Source organism: Cyprinodon tularosa, unplaced genomic scaffold (genome assembly GCF_016077235.1).
Source record: "Cyprinodon tularosa strain WSP-4 unplaced genomic scaffold, ASM1607723v1 ctg20, whole genome shotgun sequence".
Taxonomy (NCBI): domain Eukaryota; kingdom Metazoa; phylum Chordata; class Actinopteri; order Cyprinodontiformes; family Cyprinodontidae; genus Cyprinodon; species Cyprinodon tularosa.
This window is the reverse complement of record NW_024038734.1, coordinates 1352636-1358668: the sequence shown is the minus strand read 5'-3', so window position 1 is coordinate 1358668 and position 6033 is coordinate 1352636.

The window sequence follows — 6033 nt, the reverse complement described above, 5'->3', positions numbered from 1 at the left end:
GCCCTCTGTTGCTCTCTTGTGTCAGTCTCGTTTCCCCTGGCTCCCTTCTAGACTCCCCTGTCCACACCTGCTCCCAATCTGCTGATTAGCCTGGTCTTTGTTTGTCTCCTATTTATACACCTCATGTTCGATCACTGTTTGATTTCTTGTTTTTGTTGTTAGATGCTTCCTTGTCTTTGACTCCCCAAGTGGGTTTTCCCTGATGTTTTTAGGTTCTTTGTATTTTAAATTTTTGGATGTCTGCCTTGGCTTTTCATTGAACCTACAAGAACTAATTTCTGCTTCACTCATCTCTTCATTTGGGTCCTCAAGCAACATCAACCCCCTAGTTGACATTCTCCTTTAAAATGCTCTCTTTGTCCGAATGACCTACCAATTTAGGTGGACGACCATGTCAAGTTAGCTTTGCAGCTGGAATGCACTCTTTCAGCTTTCAGATGGCGGATTGAAAACCGTGCAGTGAGATGTTGGGACATTGTATTAAAACTGTGACAAGATTTTGAGATATTTGCTGCTGAATAAAACATTGGAATATTTTCCTGTAAAAAAAAAAAAAAAAACTTGGATAATTTTTCTTCTGTGTTAGCCCAAATTTGTTTTGAAGTTTAACTATGGTATCTTGTACCAAAATGTTGAAACGGTCAAAACATGTTCCAGAGGTGTGTGGATTTTGGCAAGGTTTATAAAAACTTACCTACTCTCTACAGCAGTGTTTCCCAACCATTTTTGCCAAATTTATTGTACCCTTCTTTTGCCAAATTTATTGTACCCTTCTCAGTCAGCAGTATTGATGATTGTCCAAATGTACAATAACTGATTATAAAATAAAAACAATATTACTTAATCTTTTAATTTGAGCATTTAACTCTTATCATTTTATTCTTTCCATCTCAAATAAAAAAGAAAACAACATAAATACGTTGCCTGGAAGTTAGTAAGGAATTGAAATAAATACAAAATAAACTAATATTATAAAACTGTATTTATAAAACTGGAGCTCCTCTGAGTAACTCCCTTATAATCACTTTTAAACTTATCAAAGATGAGCTCAGTGTGAAAACTGCTGATCCCAGGCTGTTCTCTACATCCAGTCTGTTCCTCTGCTTGGTTTGGATGTGTCAAAGCTGAAGGTGAACTCAAACAGATAAGAAAATTGTTTGATAAAAGCTTGTTTAATTTTTCAGTAGGCTCCTCACAATGCAAAACAAATCCCAGCACTACTTTATTTTACAACCTAAGAAATTAAATATTTTCATGTACCCCTTGCAATGCACTCGCAGACCACTAAGACACGAGTACCCCCCCCGGTTGGGAAACAATGTTCTACAGAAAGACTAAAATATGTGAAGCATTGCATTCGAGTCAACGAGTCGATGCGATCAACTGGTTTTCCTTAGATTGAAACCTTTGGATCAATTTGACTGTATGATCTGGTGAACTGTAAAGTGCCGTGAGATGATGTGTTGTGAATTGGCGCTATAGATATAAACTAAATTGAATTGTGTTTCTGCCTCCTTAAATCTCTATCATACTGATTTAAGCCAACCTTTCATATCCAAAGAACCATTTACATGATTCCAGCTAACTGAAACTCATTTAGAGATGGGAAATATGAAATCTTTTTAATAAAACTCAACCTATTATTAAATATCAACCTATTATTAAATATCTGCCATAGGAGATCTGTTGCCAATATAAACTATCAACTGTGTATTTATAATTTAAGATTTTAAAATAAGGAAAAATATAACACAATTCATAAAAACAAAGAATGGGTTTACTTCTATTGGGTGTTATTTGATGTGGACAAGTGATAATAAAACACATCATGTCCAAGCTAAATAAAAGAAAAATAGCTATTAAAAACTAATTTTTGGTGATTTAAATGCAATTTCTATTGAAAATCCAATTCCAATTTTCTTTATAAAAACACAAAAGCTTCTAAAACTGGTATTTGTTATTATAGTACATTAGTTTAGCCACTATAAAGAGCCATTGTAGAGGGTCCAAACAGCAACATGTGGCTCTGGAGCCTCAGATTGCAGACCCCTGATTTGAACTAATAGTAATATGCCTCTAACTAGTCGACTTGTCAACAGCCCAAACTAGGGGTGGACATTTATCATGTTTTTTATCTATACATTTCTCGTCGTGACAAAACTTTTCTTTTATCGCCTAATATACCCCAATAAAAGAAAATTAAAAAACAATCCACTGGACTTTTTTTTCCAAGTTTGAAGAAGTCCTCAGACTTGGAAACAAAGTCCAGTGGATTGTTTTTGTCTTTTTTTTGGAATGACTATTACCTGGATGACTGAGAATCTTCACCAGCATATCACCTAAATAATAAATTAGAATTGGCAATAATAAAAAAATATATATCTTTTAAGATTTTTCTTCTTTTCCTTTAATATTTTCCATTGTGATATTTGAAAATTGGAAGAATATTATTTCTTCTTAATATAATTCAATTCAATTCAGTTTATTTATATAGCGCCAATTCACAACACATGTCATCTCAAGGCACTTTACAGTTCAACCAGATCATACAGTCAAATTGATTCAAAGTTTTCTATCTAAGGAAAACCAGTTGATTGCACTGACTCATTTACTCTAATGCAATCCCTCACACTAAGCATGCTTGGAGCGACAGTGGAGAGGAAAAACTCCCTTTTACTGGAGGAAACCTCCAGCAGAACCAGACTCAGTGTGAGCGGCCATCTGCTGAGGCCCACTGGGGTTCAAGGAGACAGAAGAAGAAGTACAAAAAGCAGCTGTCCTGAAGAAGCCTATAATAAATTTGAGGATTAGTTGTTATTATGTAACCTGACTCCACCAGATGGATTTGCTCCGCGTATCCATCTGGAAACCTTCTGTTGAAGTAATTTTGGGAAGGGATGAAAATACTGGTTAGCTGATTGGCCTATGTTGGTGATAGACGGGCCAAATAAACCAATCAACGAAGCATATGACGTAACAGAGCGACGACGAAGAGGAGCCAATTGATAGATCAAACTCTTGCCGAAACCAGTCGGGAGAAGAGCCAAAACATCTTTTCCTCTGAGAAAAGCCTCCAGAGCAGTGTTTTGCTCTTCTTTCAGTGAAGAAATACTCTGTAATTCCGATAAAACTTGCTCGATAGCCACGCTAACGCTAGTTTAATCGGCTGAAGCCGCCATGTTCTTTAGACTGAACTGTCGCGCTTCTCGTTGCGTCACACCTCAACCCGCCTCAAAGCCAACGCTGATTGGACGTTCGTTTGGTGAACGGCTCCAAATTTTCTTCAATGGAGAGTCTCCAGACTGATTAGCGAGTGAAACCTTGAAAGCTCGCGAGATCAGGATGGTCTCACGAGGCTAGTGATTATGGGCCTACGGTTGCTGTGGCATGCAGTCACAGCTATAAAGGTACCTAAGAAAACATTCAAGAAATTAATTAAGATTGGTTTTATCATCAATTTTATTGATATCACGACAGTACCACAAAATGAGGTAATAAGATTTTAAGTCTGTATGGCCCAGCCCAAGCCCTCACACTATGATAGCCTGCAGCTGCTAACTGTGTAAACCTGTTCCCCTGAGAGCCATTCAGTAGCCATAAGAAAAAGCAAACAGACAAATCATGTGGCGAACAAACTAAAGTTGTTTTTTCCTCTCTCCCATGCTTGCCACCAAACACCTTGTCAGTATTTGCTAGTCTAACGTATTTCCTCCTAAGGGTGCTCTGATGTGCTGAAACAATAAACAGGGTGATGACTGGGACTTCCAATGCAAAAAAAACAAAAGCCTGAGGATACGGGAAGTGTCAACCTTTACTTCATCCTGTAGGGCAGCAAATTGCACGCTTTTTCACCACAGCTTGACTGCTGAAGCCATTTGGAACCCTTTTTCGCAAGGGGGAGAGGGAGGTATGCCGAAGGAGGGTGTAAAAGAGTGACCCACAGTTTGAGGCCTCAATCCGACACTCAGTATGTGCGCAATGATGCACAAGGATTATATTCTTCTATCTCCAGGAAACAGCAGCTGATTTTAATTAGGATTGTGAAACTTAACACAAAATAATCTTTTGTTCAGCAAATATCAACATCTAAAACATCCAGGGTATAAATCATGACATTTTTTTCTTCGACTCTATTCGGCTCATATAAACATATCATTAAACTTTAAGACATTATTTAACTCAAGCCTACAGATCAGGGAATTGGAAGCTATTGATATCCAATGATGATGACTTTAATTGCACAGCTGGGTTTTTTTTTCTTCTTCAAAGATAACATTATAAAAATGGATAAACTATTATGAGAAACTCAAATTAATTTCACAAACAATTGCAATGTAATATAATCAGGAAAGACTGCACAATTTAACACTTAGAAGATCACAAGCACTGAGACAAATGCTTCTCGTAGCTGTTTTTCTGCACAGTTCATTTAGTGACAAACACAAAATGGCTTTAACCACCTCAACCATGGGAAAACAGATCACATGGTGCGAGCAATAGTAGCAAATCTACAATATTCTGCATCTGAAATGTTTAAAAACAGATAAGAACTCACCCACACATTCAGCTTCTGGTGAAAACTGGTGAATGGGGGGGAAGCAATCTCACTGAGACTTGGGGAATTCCCGTAACCCAGTAAAATGGCCTGACACTGCAGGCTCAGCCTTAACACAACCTGGTGTGTGTCCAAATGAGCAGCCTCCCTTTTCACCGAATAATGCAAACACATGCAAAGAAAAGTTTGAAAGTTTAATTTCTATTTGTTGAAACAGTAGGTTGCACCCTCCTCCTTCAACTCTCCTCTTTTGGTGCAATCATGAATGCATGGTGGAGAAACCTGAAACATGCACAACATCCTCACACACAGATCCATTTTATTCTTCAGCCTTTTAAATATATGACTGACCAGATGATGCTTTCATGTACAAAAATATTGGGCATGCATGCAGTGAAGCACATGGTCTCCACTGCATGACCGTCATAATGATCCCATCAGTTTATCAAAGCTGCAGAATAAACATGTAAAAAGCTAATGCACCACCCATAACTTTCCCTGAGGACATAAACGCTTTGATAACATTAAACCGCTTTAAGCACAAGCATCGCCACAGAACAGGGCAGATAAAAAAGCTAAAACCAAAAACTTCCCCTGCAATTAAAAGGGAAATTCAACAACAATGCATATATTGATATATTGATAGTGCTATTGAAGTTATCTCATAATCTCTTGCAATTATCATCAAATGGAACAATTTCAGCTTGGGTGTGCCATTAAAACCAAAGTGACTGACTTGCTGCAGACTATTTGTTCCCTTGGATTTTGGCAGTACTGCAGGGGATTTCCTCACCACATACATCTTTTTTTTCCTTTCCTCTTTTAACTCAAAGTGGCCTGACAACAGCTGCACTCAAACATATGCAACCAAGTGAGACACTCACAAAAGCAAACGGCTGTCATCTCTGTACAAACAAAACACTAAATTATCTTTAAAGGCCACAAAAAATACTTCCTTTTTTTTTTTAAATACATTTGTTTCTGTGCATGTTTTAATCCACAAAACTTTTGTTTATTTTGTATCTATGGTATCAGATGGTAAAATCTACTAGCATGTTTGGCATAAGAGGCCTTGAATTAGACTGGGTGTTTCCTTATGTTAAAACACTCTAGTTCCCTTGTTTAATAATTAAACAATTTATTATCCTGCAGAAATAAAATATATATGATGCTAAATGCAAACAAACAATGTGGGGTTTATAAACATATGGAGGACCAACTCTGACATAATTAAAAATAAAGGAAACACAAATGACCCAAACTCAAAATAATACTAATTAAAATAAATACATGTATAATATATTTACCACATAACTTAACTTAATAATTCAAATTAGAATTATTTTCTTTTAAAATTGTGTTTTTATATTTTCTTTCTCCATCTGTTAACAAAAAACAAATAGCCTAAGTGATAAAATATGTGGTAAATTAAGCATAATATAAATGGTTTTTTTTTTACTTATCAGGGTTTCTTTCTT